We start from the raw sequence: 16,304 nt of genomic DNA on the forward strand, positions 1-16,304 counted from the left end.
ATCCTCCCTTCCCCCAATTCCCTTACTCTCCCTTCCTCTCCTTCCCCTCCCCTCCTTTCCTTTCCTTTCCCCCTCCCCTCCTTTCCTTTCCTTTCCCTCCTCCCCTCCCTGTTTCTTTCCTCTACCCTATTTGTTCCCCCCAATTCGCCCTTCCTCTTCCCTTCTCTTCCCTCCTACCCTTCCCTCGCCTCCCCTTCCCCTTCCCTCCCCCTTCCCCTTCCCTCCCCCTTCCCCTTCCCTCCCCCTTCCCCTTCCTTCCTCCTCTTCTCGTTTACCCTTCCCTCTTTGTCACTCCTCACGTCTCTCGAATCCCTTACTCCCCTCCTCCCCCTTCCCTTCCTCCCTTTCTCCCCCTCCCCCTCCTCCCTCTCCTCCCCTTTCTCCCCCTCCCCTCTTACGCTCAGATAAACTCTCCAGATCTCCGAAATGTAGTTAGCGTATTATCCCTTATTTCCACAATGGCCCAGAGTCCATTTTTGAAAATAACGGAATTAACGGAAATAACGGAATTAACTGTGGGAAAGCAGTTTAATTGCTCCATCACGAGGTCCAATACATTTCGTTACAACTGAATAAAATAGTGCGCGGTTAGTCAGAATAAAATTAATACGTAACTGTATCAAAGGGCGAGAGAGAGAGAGAGAGAGAGAGAGAGAGAGAGAGAGAGAGAGAGAGAGAAAGTGATAAGAAGGGAGAGAAAAGGAGAGAGAAAAGTACAAAAAGAGAGAGAGAAAGGGATAAAAAGGGAGAGAGAAAAGGACAAAAAGAGAGAGTTTGAGAGAGGCAAAGCGAAAGAGAGAGAGAGAGGGAGAGAGAGAAAGAGAGAGGAATTAAATGGACTTTCTCTGTAACGTACTTTGTATATGTTATAAGCATTTTCCTCTATCGCAGGATGATTTTAATCATATAAGGCGAAATCCTTGTGTTGAAAGTGGTCAAAATTATTTTTTGGGTGGCGAATAGTCTTAAAGTCACAAAAGAACGAAGCGTGACTGTGGCCCGTAAGGGTGGCAGTGTTTGGGTTGAAGGAATGGTTTAGTAGCTTGACTCTAGTTAAGTGGTTCTCAACAATTTTCGTGTGTGATCCTATTTAAGTCCGCGACCCAGAGTACAGTAAGGAGAAAGAAAATGTACAGTGGTATATACACTTAATTTGGAAAAAAAAATAATGTGTACAACTTTTCATTCACAAAGCTAAACTAGGTGGGGCCGAGGAGGAGGGAAGATGTAGGGGAAAGATGAACATACATTACATAAGTAATTTATGGTTAAGATAAGAATTCAGTTAAGTATCTGAAATGCACTGAAAGCGTGAGGGTTTTCCCGTACTCCCTGCGACCCATCAAAATCGGTCTATACTTCTTCCATTATCTGGTGACCCATAGGATGTGGCCGGCAAAACCAGCAGCGTTGCCACGTCTAAACCATCTCCAAAGAAAACGGGGGAGACACCGTTTTCTTTGTATTTGCATGTATGACCGGTATAATTAGACTGTAAGAGACCCCACCCCACCAACCCCACCGAAATTTCTAGCTCGGGAGCCGGGGCAACGTCGCCTGACCTGAGTTGACACATCGTTTAACAACTCTCGTCTTTTCTTTACATGTATAACACTTATTCATAATACCTACCGGTATATGCTGAATGTTTTGATTCAGTAGGTGACAACACGGCAGACAACACCTTGTGGGTCACGAGATAATTGAAATAGTATAGTATCCCAACTTTGGACCGCGGCCCACAGTTTGAAAAACACTGCTATAGTTCCTTGGAATAGTGACCTTCTTGAAAATTCCCAATTGAGCACAAATTGGATATCCTGTCCTCATAAGTGTAAATAAATAGATAAATATAGAGATACATAAAAGAAGAATACTGTTGAAATTGTTCATTTTAACGAACCAAAAATTCGGTACAGGATGCAGAGCAATATTCCTTCAGGCAATAATTAACAGTCTAACGCCTAGTAAAGGGATGGGGTGTGTGGATAATCTGTTAATTTGTCTTAATTATACCTAGCTAGATAAATGCGATGGTATGTGGGCGTGAAATGTATTTTCATTTTGGGCGTGGTGGGTGCCAAGAGAAAGCTCGCCCAGAGCGCTAAACAGAACAAAATTATGAAATATTCCAATGTGTTGAAAAATCAATCTTTGAAGTTTAATTTTTTATGAAAAAGCTTGAGCTACGATTAGCATACAGAATGAATCCTCTCATTTTTTTTTTATGAAGAATTCGAATGGAAATGTTGTTGTAATGTAACTGACACTAATGATGTGCTGTGTCTACTTCAGCTGACGCTTCCTCTCCAAAACTGGTTCTGGAAATTTCGAGACGAATGAATTTTGGGAACAAGTACACCTTTTCTTCTGAAGGAGTCTTCTGTTGTCAGTGGGTCCTGCGTCCTCACCAGAGTGAAGTTTCGTCTTAATGGTCTCCAGTTGCTCCAAGATTTTTTTTTTTTTTTTTTTTTTTGTAAATCTTTTTGCTCTCTCTCTCTCTCTCTCTTAGACAGTCTGTATTTCCTGGATAAATATTTTATTGTCTTTTTTTGTGAGTTTTTGTCTTTCTGGTATTCAGTTTGTACGTTCTACCTCTCTCTTCTGTTCTCTTTCTCTCTCTCTCTCTCTCTCTCTCTCTCTCTCTCTCTCTCTCTCTCTCTCTCTCTCTCTCTGTGTGTGTGTGTGTGTGTGTGTGTGTGTGTGTGTGTGTGTGTGTGTGTGTGTGTGTGTGTGTGTGTGTGTGTTTGTGTGTGTGTGTGTGCGTCTCTCTTCCTCTCCTTCACTCTCACTCTCTCGTGTGTGAAGTTTCTGACTTCTGTTAGACAACAATTGGTCCGTGAAGGAATCTTTTCTTATCTGTAGAACCCGCTTCCTACTCTGAGTGAATTTTTGCCCTTCCGGTTCTAAAGGTTGGTTCACAGTGTATCACGTTACGAAATTTAGTCCTTTTCGTCTTCGTCTTCTTCTTCTTCTTTCTCTTCTTCTTCTTCTTCTTCCTCTTCTTCTTCTTCTTCTTTTTCCTTTTTTCTCTTCTTCTTCTTCCTCCTTTTCTTTTTCTTCTTTTTCTTCTTCTTCTTTTTCTTTTTCGCCTTCTTATTCACATTGTTACTCTTCTTCTTCTTCTTCTTTTTCTTTGTCTTCTCTTTCTTCTTTTTTGTCTTCTTATTCTCATTGTTACTCTTCTTCTTCTTTATTTCTTCTTCTCCTCGTCTTTCTTCTTTTTCTTCTTCTTCTTTTTTTCATTTAATTCTTCTTTTTCTTCCTTTCCTTATTTTTCTTCCTCTTTTCCTATTCTTCCTCTTCTTTTCTTTCTGTCTGTCCCTCTCTCTCCCTCTCTCCTTTTTCCTGTGCGAAGTTTTGTCATCCTTTCACAGCGAGTTTCCCCTGAGGCGATCTGCCCTTGCCTGTGGTTTCTCTCCTTTTTCATGCAAAAACTTTACTTTCTCTTATTCATTTGGTCCACAGCAGATAAACAAGGTTTGGTTCTGTGCGATCCTCTTCTTTCCCTTCCTTTCTGAAGGTTCGTCTTTCTCTTGTCCAGAGGCTCCGACGTGTCGAATACAGTGTTTCCAGGGTCCAACATGTGGAATAGAATCAGTTTCCAGGGTCCAACGTGTGGAATAGAATCAGTTTCCAAGGTCCAACGTGTCCAATAGAATCAGTTTCCAGGGTCCAACGTGTGGAACGGAATCAGTTTCCAAGGTCCAACATGTGGAATGGAATCAGTTTCCAGGGTCCAACGTGTGGAATAGAATCAGTTTCCAGGGTCCAACCTGTCCATTAGAATCAGTTAACAGGATCCAACGTGTGAAATATAATCAGTTTCCAGGGTCCAATGTGTGGAATGTAATCAGTTTCCAGGGTCCAACCTGTCCAATAGAATCAGTTTCCAAGGTCCAACATGTGGAATGGAATCAGTTTCCAGGGTCCAACGTGTGGAATAGAATCAGTTTCCAGGGTCCAACCTGTCCATTAGAATCAGTTTCCAGGGTCCAACATGTGAAATGGAATCCGTTTCCAGGGTCCAACGTGTGGAACAGAATCAGTTTCAAGGGTCCAACGTGTCGAATAGAATCAGTTAACAGGATCCAACGTGTGAAATATAATCAGTTTCCAGGGTCCAATGTGTGGAATGTAATCAGTTTCCAGGGTCCAACCTGTCCAATAGAATCAGTTTCCAAGGTCCAACGTGTGGAATAAAATCAGTTTCCAGGGTCCAACATGTGGAATATAATCAGTTTCCAGAGTCCAACGTATAGGATAGAATCAGTTTCTAGGCATGATAATCGTCTCTCGTCTTTCTTGGATCCATCACATCTAGAAACATCTAGAAACCTTCGATCCTGGATTTTCTTAGAACTGTCATACACAGGCTCGCGAACCTGGACTCCGCCAGGTCACGGGTGGGCAACCTTTTTAGGTGCGGGTGCCGAAATCAGCCAAATCTTTGATGTGACATTTTCTTTCTTGCCAACGGAGTAAAACCATAGGCCCGCATACGAATATGAGCCGCTCTCTTCACTTCCTACAAGGGCCTCTAATCCGCCACCCAGCGCAGCGTGCGGCCACCAATGGTCATACAAAAGGAGTTGGAGGTTTATTAGTTGTTTGTTTTAAGGTGAGCTCTGGGTTTCGCGTGCCGGAAAAAGTCATTAGTGTGCCTATTTTGGCACGCGTGCCAGTGGTTGCCCACCCCAACTGTAGGATTTCTAGGTAACCTTTAATACTAAGGAGAATTGATTGTGGATGCCAAATTTACTCTTCTGCTTCACCTACAGCTCTTCGCCGGTGTCACACTGTCCGGCGCTGCCGTCATTAGACTCGAAAGATTTTATGAGAGTGCCTGAAGCAGGGGAGAGGAGATGGTGGTCGTCGTTATATATGAATTTCTAGCTGCTGTCGCCAGGTGATTTTATTAAGCTCAACTGAGAATGCTCAAAGATCCTCTGGCCGCGTCCGGCGCCGCCCCATAGTGTGACACCGGCATTAGGGATCCTAGACCCTCATCCGCTCGGTCTCTCTCCGCCTTTGCCTCAGCACAGGTGCTTTCCCCGACTGAAGACGTTCTCTGCGGGTTCCCTCCCTCCCTTCAGACGTTCGCAGTTTCTTGATATCACCAGAGTAATTCTCTTGCAGCTGATGAAGTTTTTTTTTTTTTTTTTTTTTTGTCTTCGATTTACGTTCCTTTGTCTTCGTTTTACGTTCTTTCGTCTTGGCTGACGTTTTCGTCTTGGCAATTGCCGTTCCCTTGTGTTCTTTTGTCTCCCGACTGACGTTCTTTCGCCTCAGGTTCACGTTCTCCCGTTTCCTTTTCACGTTCCCTTGTGTTCTGCTCACGTTCGCTCGTTGATGATGACGATGATGGTGATGATGATGGCGATAATGATGATGGTGATGGTGATGATGATGACGATGATGGTGATAATGACGATGATGATGATGATGATGATGATGATGATGATGATGACGATGTTGACGATGATGATGATGATGATGATGATGATGATGACGATGATGGTGATGATGCCACGGGTCAGGGGGGTCTCACGAACGAAACGCTACCTCGACAACAAGGCATATTCTCTCACGCATCTCACGCCTGGACGGAGTCACGACCTTCGCTTACGCTCGAGTAAAGTTACGACCATCGCAGGAAAGAGGGAGGGGAGGGTGGGGAGGAAGGGGAGGGTAGGAAGAGACCCACTTCGGAAATGGTTGTGGGACTCATTCACAACGGACAAAAGACTCAGACTCCAAAATAAGATGACTGATACAAAAAAAAAAAAAAAAAAAAAAAAAATCTTAAAGAAGGGAATGAAAAACTGACTTCGGGTGAAGAAGAAGAAGAAGAAGAAGAAGAAGAAGAAGAAGAAGAAGAAGAAGAACGGGCTGGGCTGGGGGGGGGGGGCGGGGTGAACAGAACTCTCCTTTTTTTTCTTCAAATATTTCTTTTCCTTTTGCAGAGGAGTCTTGTTGGCTGCACGGAGGCTGAACCTGTCCTCGTGGTTCTACTGGATCGCCTCGGATGGCTGGGGCAAGCAGCAGCACCTCGTCGAAGGGCTTCACGATGTTGCCGAGGGAGCTATCACCGTCGAACTCAACAGTCAGGTAGGTACTGGTCAGGAACCGTGCGAAAAAAAAATGGACTCGCCCTAAAGTATAGGTCCTACATCCTCCCCCATACAAAGAATGGACTCGTCCTGAGGGGCAGTTCCCACATCCCTCCCCACACTGAAAATGGACTCACCCTAAGAGCGACCACCCCCCAACACACACACACATACAGTACACTAAAAATGGACTCACCCTTAGGAGTAGGGTACCCACCCTTCAAACACACTAAAAATGGAATCGCCCTGAGAAGTAGGCCACACACAGTCCCCTACACTGAAAATGGACTCGCCCACATAGTGAGGGTTGCCGAGTATTCGACTCCCTATCACACGTGGTCTTTTCCCTCGTCCACCAACTGTTCACCTTTACTAGAGTACCCCTACCGACCAGAGCCACACATTGTTCTCTTTGTTACAGGCGACAGATCTCCATTCAAAGAAGAAAGTTGGTTATTTTTGAGTGATGTCATTTCCTCCATTCTGCTAATGCCCTCTCCTCTGTGACTCCATATCTTCGGCGTCATAATGGCCACTTTCCTCCCTTCTCTCCCTTCCTTCTCCTTCCTTCCTCCCCTTCCTCCCCCCCACACCACCCTCCCCTCCCTTCCTCCCTCCCTCCTTTCCCTCCCCCTCCCTCCCTTCCCTTCCCTTCCTTTCCCTCCCCTCCCTCCCTCCCTCTTCTCCCCCCTTCCCTCCCGTCCCTCCCTCCCTCTCCTCTGTGACTTCATATCTTCGGTGTCATAATGACCACTTTCCTCCCTTCCCTCCCTTCCTTCTTCTTCCTTCCTCCCCTCCCCCCCTCTCCTTCCTCCCCTTCCCTCCCTCCCTCCTTTCCCTCCTCCTCCCTCCCCCTTCTCCCCCCTCCCTCCCGTCCCTGCCTCCCCTCCTCTCTCCCTTCCTTGCTTCTCCTCCCTCCCTTCCCTGCCTCCCTCCCTCTCTCCCTCCTTTCCCTCCCCTTTCTCCATCCCTTCCCCATCGTCCCCTCTCTCCCTTCCTCCCTCGCCTCCCCTTCCTCCCTCCCTTCCCCCTCTCCCTCCCTTCCCTCCCCTTTCTCCATCCCTTCCCCAATCCTCCCCTCTCTCCCTCCCTTCCCTATCCTTCTCATCCCCCCTCTCCTCCCTCCCCTCCCCTCCCGTCCCCCTCCTCCCCCTCCCTCCCTTTCTTTCCTCCCTTCCCCTCACCATCCTCCCCTCCCTCCCTCTCTCTCTTGTTTCCCTCCCATTTCTCCCTCCCTTCCCTACCCTCCCTTCCCTCCTCCCCTTCTCCCTTCCCCATCCTCCCCTCCCTTCCTCCTTCCCTCCCTCCCTCCCTCTCTTCCTCTTCCTCCTTCCCTGCCCCATCCTCCCCTCCCTCCCATTCCTCCCTCTCCTCCCCTCCCTCTCCCATCCTCCCCTCCCCTCCCTCTCTCACTCTCACCCTCCCTCCCCTCCATCCTTCATTCCCCTCCATCCCTCCTTCCCTGACTCCCTTCGTTTGTTACGTTCCCAATCACTCCCGTCTATGCTCGTGGGACTCCTGTCCCTTGGGTGGGCACATATTATGACAAGGACCTCAGACCTCTCCTCCTTTTCCTTTCTTCTCGGTTGGAGCAGGACTCGAAGAATACGGTGACTTCGTCCTCTTCTCTTGATAAGGGATTGGTTCTCTCGAACTCTCTCGAACTCTACCGAACTCTTACCGAACTCTCCCGAACTCTCTCGAACTCTACCTGGCTCTCTCGAACTCTTTTATACTCTCGAACGCTCTGGAACTCTCCCGAACTCTCTCGAATTCTCTTGAACTCTTACCGAAATCTCCCGAACTCTCTCGAACTCTACCTAGCTCTCTCGAACTCTTTTATACTCTCTCTCGAACTCTACCGAACTCTCTTGAATTCTCTTGAACTCTTACCGAGCTCTCCCGAACTCTCTCGAACTCTGCCTAGCTCTCTCGAACTCTTTTATACCCTCTCTCGGACGCTCTCGAACTCTCCCGAACTCTTCCGAATTCTCTTGAACTCTTACCGAAATCTCCCGAACTCTCTCGAACTCTACCTAGTTCTCTCGAACTCTTTTATATTCTCTCTCGAACGCTCTCGAACTCTCCCGAACTCTTCCGAATTCTCTTGAACTCTCCCGTACTCCCTTGAACTCTCTCTCGAATTCTCTCGAAATCTCCCGAAATCTCTCGAACTCTACCTAGCTCTCTCGAACTCGTTTATACTCTCTCTCGAACACTGTCGAGCTCTCCCGAGCTCTTCCGAATTCTGTTGAACTCTCCCGTACTCCCTTGAACTCTCTCTCGAATTCTCTCGAACTCTCCCGAACTCTGTCGAACTCTCCCAAATTCTCTCGAACTCTCCCGTACTCCTTTGAACTCTTTCGAAATCTTCCGAACTCTCTCGAACTCTCTTTCGAACTCTTCCGAACTTTCTCGAACTCTCCCGAACTCCATTCCATCTGATATCTTTTCATCTCCGTACAACATAGAACCTTTCAAAAGATGCTTCCTCCCTCCCCTCTCTTCCTTACCCCCCTTCCCCTCCTACTTACCCCCTCCTTTATTTTGGGGTGGGGGGGGGGTACACGTGATTTCTAGGCTTTTTTTAATACTTGATCACTTTTGATATTTTTTTGCTAGTTCTTTGCAGTGTATTTTATCTATTTTATCATCGTATTTTATCTATTCATTTATCATTATTTTTGTCTTATTTTATTTGTCTATTTATTCATTTATTAGCATTTTTCTTTCTTTTTGTATTTGGAAATAATCTCTGTCGATCTCATAATGTATTTGTCAAGGAGAATACCTTGGGATTCAGATCGGAGCCGTTACGTGAAAGAAAAAAATATAATTCCGTTTAACGTCGTGAAACTCCCTTTATTAGGAGTCTAGGACGGTTCCCCTTACAGAGGACTTTGTAGTGTGGAATTTAATGAACCATGCTCTTGGTCCAACTCGCCAGTGGTAGAACTCGAACTACCGTTATCTCGACCTCCGCCCCAAGTAGCGACGCTCTAACCGGCGAACATATCTGGGTAATCCACGACCTAAATGGGCGGAGTTACGAATTTAACTGATTGGCCTCTTGGGCTTCTGGTCTCCACCCCTGATATGTTGTGGTTGTGTCTGTAAGCTGCGAGTGTCAGAGTGGACATGACTATACCCGACTTCTGGCTTCCCTCCAAATGGGGAATATATATGTATATACATGTATATATATATATATATATATGTATATATATATGTATATATTATATAGATATAAGCATATATTTATATATATATATATATACTGTATATATATATGTATATATATATATATATGTATATATATATATAATTCGTTGGCTATTCTATTTGTATTCATTTCTATTCCTTCATCTGTTTTTATTTATCTATACATTTATTTATTTATCTACTTTCGCATACTCTGGTATATATGTATATATATATATATATATATATATATATATATATATATATGTATATATATATATATATATATATATAATGCCTTCAGGCATTTCCTAGAGAAGATTTCCAAATTTCATCTCAGGTTCTCGAGACGTCTTCCGGTCTGCATGAGTCCATCTTCAGAAGAACAGTTTCTGACGGTAAGCAGCACAGCAGGAAGCTACCATCAGATACGCATCTCCCATATATATAAGGAAGTCCCCTTATCCTCGGAACTCGTTCTCCTGAAGATGGCCTTCTCATGCAGACCGAAAGACGTCTCAAGATCCAAAGATGGAATTTAAAATTCCTTTCCGGCAACTGTCCGAAGGCAACCGTTGTTTTATAATAAAAAAAATAATAATAATAATAATAAATAAAAAAGATAAATAAAGAATAAACTATAAAAGAGACAAAGCTGTCACTGGGATAGACTTTAGCAATACACACACACACACACACACACACACACACACACACACACACACACACACATATATATATATATATATATATATATATATATATATATATACATATATGTATATATCTATATATGTATATATAGATATAAATACATATATATATGTATATATATACATATATATATACATATATACATATATATATATAATATACATATATATGTAATATATATATATATATATACTGTATATATATATATATATATATATATATATATATATATATATATATATGCATAATATATATATATATATATATATATATTGTTTTTATTTATTCATTATATTGATTTCATTATTTATTCTATTCATCTAATTTCTATTTAAATTACTTTATCTTTTATCTGTTGTTTTATTTTATTTTATTCTATTTTTATTATCATTATTAATATTTTATTAATTTGATGATTTATTTACTTGTTTATTTATTCATTTGTTTATTTTATTTCATTATTATTATTATTTATTTTATTTATTATTTCATTTCATTTCATTTTCATTTATTTTCATTCTATTTATTATTATTATTATTATTATTATTATTGTTATTATTATTATTATTATTATCATTATTATTATTATTATTATTATTATTGTTATTATTATTATCATTATTATCATTATTATTATTATAATTTATTTATTTATTTATTTATTTATTTATTTTTTCAGTGAAGGTAACTCGTTTCTCCTTAGCACCATAGTGGCCGGAAACCAGCAACCAAGCCAGACCTCCCTCTGCATAACAAAACTGACAAATTTTCCGCCTTTGGATTTACCAGAACTCTGGTGTGTCTCGCTCTTTGATCCGGGGACCCCCCCCCTCTCCCCCCTCCCCGGAATTTTCTTGTCTGGCTTCCCTTCCGGACACAGCCTTTGCGGTTCCTCAACTTCAAAGGCTCCTACATGGAGTTTCTGGTCTTTTACAGATCTCGCGTGAAAGTGAATGCTACAGCCTTCTAAATCCAATTCAAAAAGGAATATACTGTATATGTATATATATATGTATGTACATATATATATATATATATATATATATATATATGTGTGTGTGTGTGTGTGTGTGTGTGTGTGTGTGTGTGTGTGTGTGTGTGTGTGTGTGTGTGTACACACATGTATTTATCTATTTATATAAGAGATGTTGAATACTTCAGTATAATTTTTTACACGCGCGCGTCTGTGTATGTGTGTGCGTGCGTGCGTGTGTGTGTGTGCGTGTGCGTGTGTGTGTGTGTGTTTGAGAGAGAGTTTTTGTGTGAATGTGCACACGCACAGCACATAGTGTTTACTTTATAAAACCGGATTAAAGTCTCTAGACAGATTTGTTAATTATCAACAAGTTATTATCTTTATAATTTTTGTCTTACAGGGAAAAATCAATATATTAGTATTTAAAGGTCCAGACATAGAAACGCCCTTTTTCATCTTCTTCTTCATCTTCTTCTTTCTCTTCTTCCTCTTATTCTTTCTCTTTTCTTCTTTTTATTCTTCCTCTTCTTTGTCTTCTTCTTCTTCTTCTTCTTATTTTCCTTCTTCCTCTTCTTCCTCTTCTTCTTCTTCTTCCTTTTCATCTTCATTTTCTTCTTCTTCATTTTCTTCTTCTTTCTCTTCTTCTTCCTCTTCTTCTTTTTCTTCTTCCAGTTTTTTCTCTTCTTCCTCTTATTCTTTCTCTTCTTCTCCATCTTCTTCTTCTTTCTCTTCTTTTTCCTCTTCTTTTTTCTTTACTTCTTCCTCCTCTTCTTTTTCTTCTTCTTTTTCTTCCTCTTCTTCCTCTTCTTCTCATTCTTCCTCTTCTTCCTCTTCTTCCTTTTCTTCTTCTTTTTCTTCCTCTTCTTATTCTTGTTCTTTCTCTTTTCCTTTTCTTCTTCTATTTCTCCTAATTATTCTTATTCTTTCTTCTTCCTCTTCTTTCTCTTCCTCCTCTTCTTCTAAAGCTACAAAATCCCCGGGATCAGACGAAATTTTTCCGAGAATGCTTATGGAGTGTAAATTTGAAATCTGCGACCAGTTAACTGAAATATTTAATAAATCAGTAGACACTGGTTTTGTGCCTATTGCTTGGAGGCAGGCAAACGTTGTTCCTGTTTTTAAGAAGGGAGATAGATCGTCTATATGCAACTACAGGCCAATCAGTTTGACATCGGTTATAGGAAAAATGCTTGAATCAGTAATAGTAAATAGACTCATAGAACACATCGAAAGACATAATTTAATTCGCGATTCACAGCATGGTTTCTCCAAGGGTAAGTCATGTGTGACTAATCTTCTATCCTTTTACACGAAAGTATATAAGGTGTCAGATAACAATGATAATTACGATGTTATATATCTTGACTTTAGCAAAGCGTTCGACAAGGTGCCGCACCAGAGACTACTAAATAAAATCAAAGCACACGGCATAGGAGGAAAAGTGTTAGAATTGATTAGAGCTTGGATTAGTAACAGAAAACAGCGGGTCACCATAAATGTAGTAAAATCTAGGTGAGGCATTGTTAATGTGGGGTCCCCCAGGGCTCGGTTTTGGGTCCCTTGTCGTTCATTATGTACTTAAACGACTTTGACGATGGGATAAATAGTGATGTTAGTAAGTTTGCGGACGACACTAAAATAGGACACCAAATTAGGCAGGAGACGACGCAGAGATTCTGCGTGTTAAACGTAGGGCTACACAATCCCAAAAATAGATACAGCTTAGATAACACGCTTTTAGAGAAAACTGAGTGCGAGAGGGACTTGTGAGTTCTAGTGAGTCCGAACCTTAAAACCAGGAAACAGTGCATTAGCGACAGGAATAAAGCAAACAGAGCATTAGGTCTCATTGCTAGGACGGTAACGAATAGAAGTGCAGAGGTAATTATCAAACCCTATCTAGCGATAGTTAGACCCATCCTTGACTATGCGGTACAGTTTTGGTCTCCGTCCTACAGAATGGACATCAATTCACTAGAATCAGTACAAAGAAGAATGACCAAAATGATACATGAACTCAGAAATTTGCTTTACGAAGAGAGGCTTAGGCACCTTAACTTACACTCTCTGGAAAGACGCAGAGTGCGGGGTGATCTAATAGAGGTGTTCAAGTGGATCAAAGGCTTTAATAAGGGTGATGCAAACAAGGTCATCATATTAAAACAACAGGGCAGGACTCGCAGTAATGGTTATAAACTGGAAAAATTTAGATTTAAAAAGGAAATAAGCAAGAATTGGTTTACTAATAGGGTGGTCGACAAATGGAATAGACTTAGTAACCATGTAGTGAGCGCTGAAACTATCAGTTGTTTTAAGAAACGATTAGACAACTTTATGGATGGGGATGACAAGTGTTGATGGATACGGAGCTACCTAATGTAGGCCTTATGGTCTCTTGCAGTCTCCTTCATTCTTATGTTCTTATGTTCTTCTCCCTCTTCTTTCTCTTCCCCCTCTTCTTCTTTCTCTTCTTCCTCTTCTTCTTCCTCTTCTTCTACTTCTTCTTTCTCTTCTTCCTCTTCTTTTTCTTCTTATTCTTCTTCTTCTTCCTCGTTTTGTTTCTCCTCCTCTTCCTGTTCTTCTTCCTCTTCTTTTTTCTCTTCTTCTTCCTCTTCTTCTTCTTCCTCTTCTTCTTTTTCTTCTTATTCTTCTTCATCTTATTCTTTCTCTTCTTACTCTTCTTTCTCTTCTTCCTCATTCTCTTCTTCCTCTTCTCTTTCTTCTTGTTCTTCTCCTTTTTCTTCTTATTCTTCTCCTTCTTCTTCTTCTTCTTCTTCTTCTTCTTCTTCTTCTTCTTCGTCTTCTTCCTCCTCCACCTCCACCTCCTCCTCCTCCTCCTCCTCTTATTATTCGTCCTTTTCTTTTTTCTTCTTCTTCTTTTCCCTCTTCTTCTCCTTCTTCTTCTTCCTCCTTTTCTTCTGGAAACCACTCTTCATTCCTAGAATTGTTTGTTCGAAAAAAGAAAGAATCTTAATGACATTATGCCGCACTTCCAAAGATTTTAATTTTTTAGTAAAAAATTTTGGTCAGCGAGCAACGTCCCTCATGTTAATGTCATATTTGTTACTGGAAGACAGACAGAGATAGACAGGACGTGACACATGGACGGAGGTAGACAGTGGCTGACATTCAGAAAAAGAAACAGAGACGGAGACAGAGAGGCAGACAATGACAGACAGGCAGAGACAGAGACAGACAGAAACAGAAACAGAGAGGCAGACAGTAGTACACAGACAGAGATAGACAGTGAATGACAAGAAGAAACAGTCAGCGACAGAGATAGAAACAGAGACAGAGACAGACAGTGATTCACGGACAGAGACAGACAGTAACAGACAAGCAGGAATAAAGACAGAAAACGACAGAGACAAACAGTGACATTACTACCCATCACCAGCATTCATTACCAACGTCATTACCATTACCACTATCCTCATCTCTACCACCACCAATACTACCACCAACACGACCAGTACCGTCGTATACCTTAGTTCCACCTCATTTGTATTTCTTATTATCAAGTTTGATAAGACAAACACACGGACTTACATATCAGACTTAGACGAGATGTCACCAGATCCGTGTATGATCACCATTACCCGATACAGTTGTCTTGGTTGCCAAACGTCCCTCACCGGACAACTATATTCGTATAGGAATATGTGCCAATCTATGTAACAATGCAACACCTCCTCGCTTGAATGAATCCAGGTCAACCTCATGTACAGGAACGACCTGACCCAAGCAACCTCCCGATTGGAACTGCCTAGTGTATTTCTTAGTACAACCAAGATCGTTCTAAAAGAGCTTAATTTTTAACCTTTAACTTTGTAGTGATTACTACTACAGTCATCACCACCACCACCACTAAACGCCCACCACAACCCCCAGACCTAAGCAAGAGAGAGAGGGAGAAAGAGAGAGTTTTTTTTTCCAGGACAAACCTATAACAGACTTTTGGTCTTTGACCAATGAAAACAATGTTTCGGGTTCTTCCCTTCCCCTCCACCTCCCCCCCTCCTCCGTACCACCTCCCCTCAGACCCGTTCACCCCCACTTCCTCCCCCAGGACCTGACAATCCTCCTCCAAGACAAAGGAACGTAATTGGTGAAGTCAACTTGGGAGTAGAAACAGATGAGAACGATGGATCGGAAAGAGTGGAAGGAGGGAGGGAGGGGGGAGGGGGGATTGTTTCTTCGCGATGTACAGGTGAAGTAATTAAGCTAAGGGAGGATTTAGTGTGGGTAGGAAATGGGGGGAAGATTAGGGGGGGTTGCCTGACGGAGTGCCTTGGGTACGAACGTAGAACAAGAAGAGGAAAATAGAATTATATTGAAAATTGATGTCTTTGAAGGACAAATATGAAATGTTCATCCCTTCGGCACGCTGGCATGCCTCTTTAATTTTGTTCTGGGGGACCCCTTGAGATTTCATTGACTTAGGAGGCAAACCCATCGCCAGCTCGAGATACATGTGCAGGCTCCTGTATGCATATATATATATATATATATATATATATATATATATATATATATATATATATATATATATATATATATATATATAAAGGGCCTCTTTCCCCTTCTAAGGGGGGTAGCCAAGTCAAAGCACGTACCTTCTCCCACCCAATCCACCCCCATCCACCACCCTTTCCCTCTTCTCATCTCAGCTCCTCATGGATGACAGGTCATCCCTGTATTCCGCCCACTACCCTGAGACGGAAGCAATGTAGCAAGACACAGTACAACCACAGCAAGGCCGTTACATTTAGTCCCCTCATTCCTTTCAGGTTGCTTCAAAATATAATTTACACATAAGCCCCCCCTACAACCCCATCCCCCGCCCCTCCCTTCTTTGCATAACATTATCATCTATACACACTCTCCACTCATCCCTATCTCCTGCCTTCTCCCTTGCTTGCTCAACAGACATTCCCCTCCTTCTCAACACCCCCTTCACCCCATCCATCCATCTCATCCTCGGTCATACCCTCAAGTTCACTCCACCCACCTCTGCCTTCCACAGCTCTTTTACTAATCTTTCATCACTCATTCTTTCCATGTGTCCAAACCATACCAATACTCTTTTATGAGCCCAATCTGCCATATCTTTTTCCACTCCCGCTCTCCTCCTCACCTCCTCTTCTCTCACTCTATCCAACCTTGTAACTCTTACCGTACTTCTCAGACATTTCATCTCAAATACATTTAATTTTTTCCTCTCTGCCTCTCTTAAATTCCAAGTCTTTGCCTTATAAAATGCCGTCGGCACAATCACCCCTTCATATAATCTCCTCTT

General features: G+C 42.2%; 1 protein-coding gene across 1 annotated transcript in view; it reads left to right on the forward strand.

Moving 5' to 3' along the window:
* The first annotated feature begins 5,905 nt into the window (after positions 1 to 5,905).
* The window catches only part of LOC143026508 (metabotropic glutamate receptor-like), a 137,461-nt gene continuing 127,062 nt past the window's right edge, over positions 5,906 to 16,304 (forward strand). The window contains exon 1 of the mRNA XM_076187034.1: positions 5,906 to 6,111. The gene's annotated coding sequence lies outside the window, so the exon portion shown is untranslated. The remainder of the gene's footprint in view (positions 6,112 to 16,304) is intronic.

This window comes from Oratosquilla oratoria, chromosome 6 (assembly GCF_046742065.1).
Source record: "Oratosquilla oratoria isolate Oo_2021 chromosome 6, ASM4674206v1, whole genome shotgun sequence".
NCBI classification, from domain to species: domain Eukaryota; kingdom Metazoa; phylum Arthropoda; class Malacostraca; order Stomatopoda; family Squillidae; genus Oratosquilla; species Oratosquilla oratoria.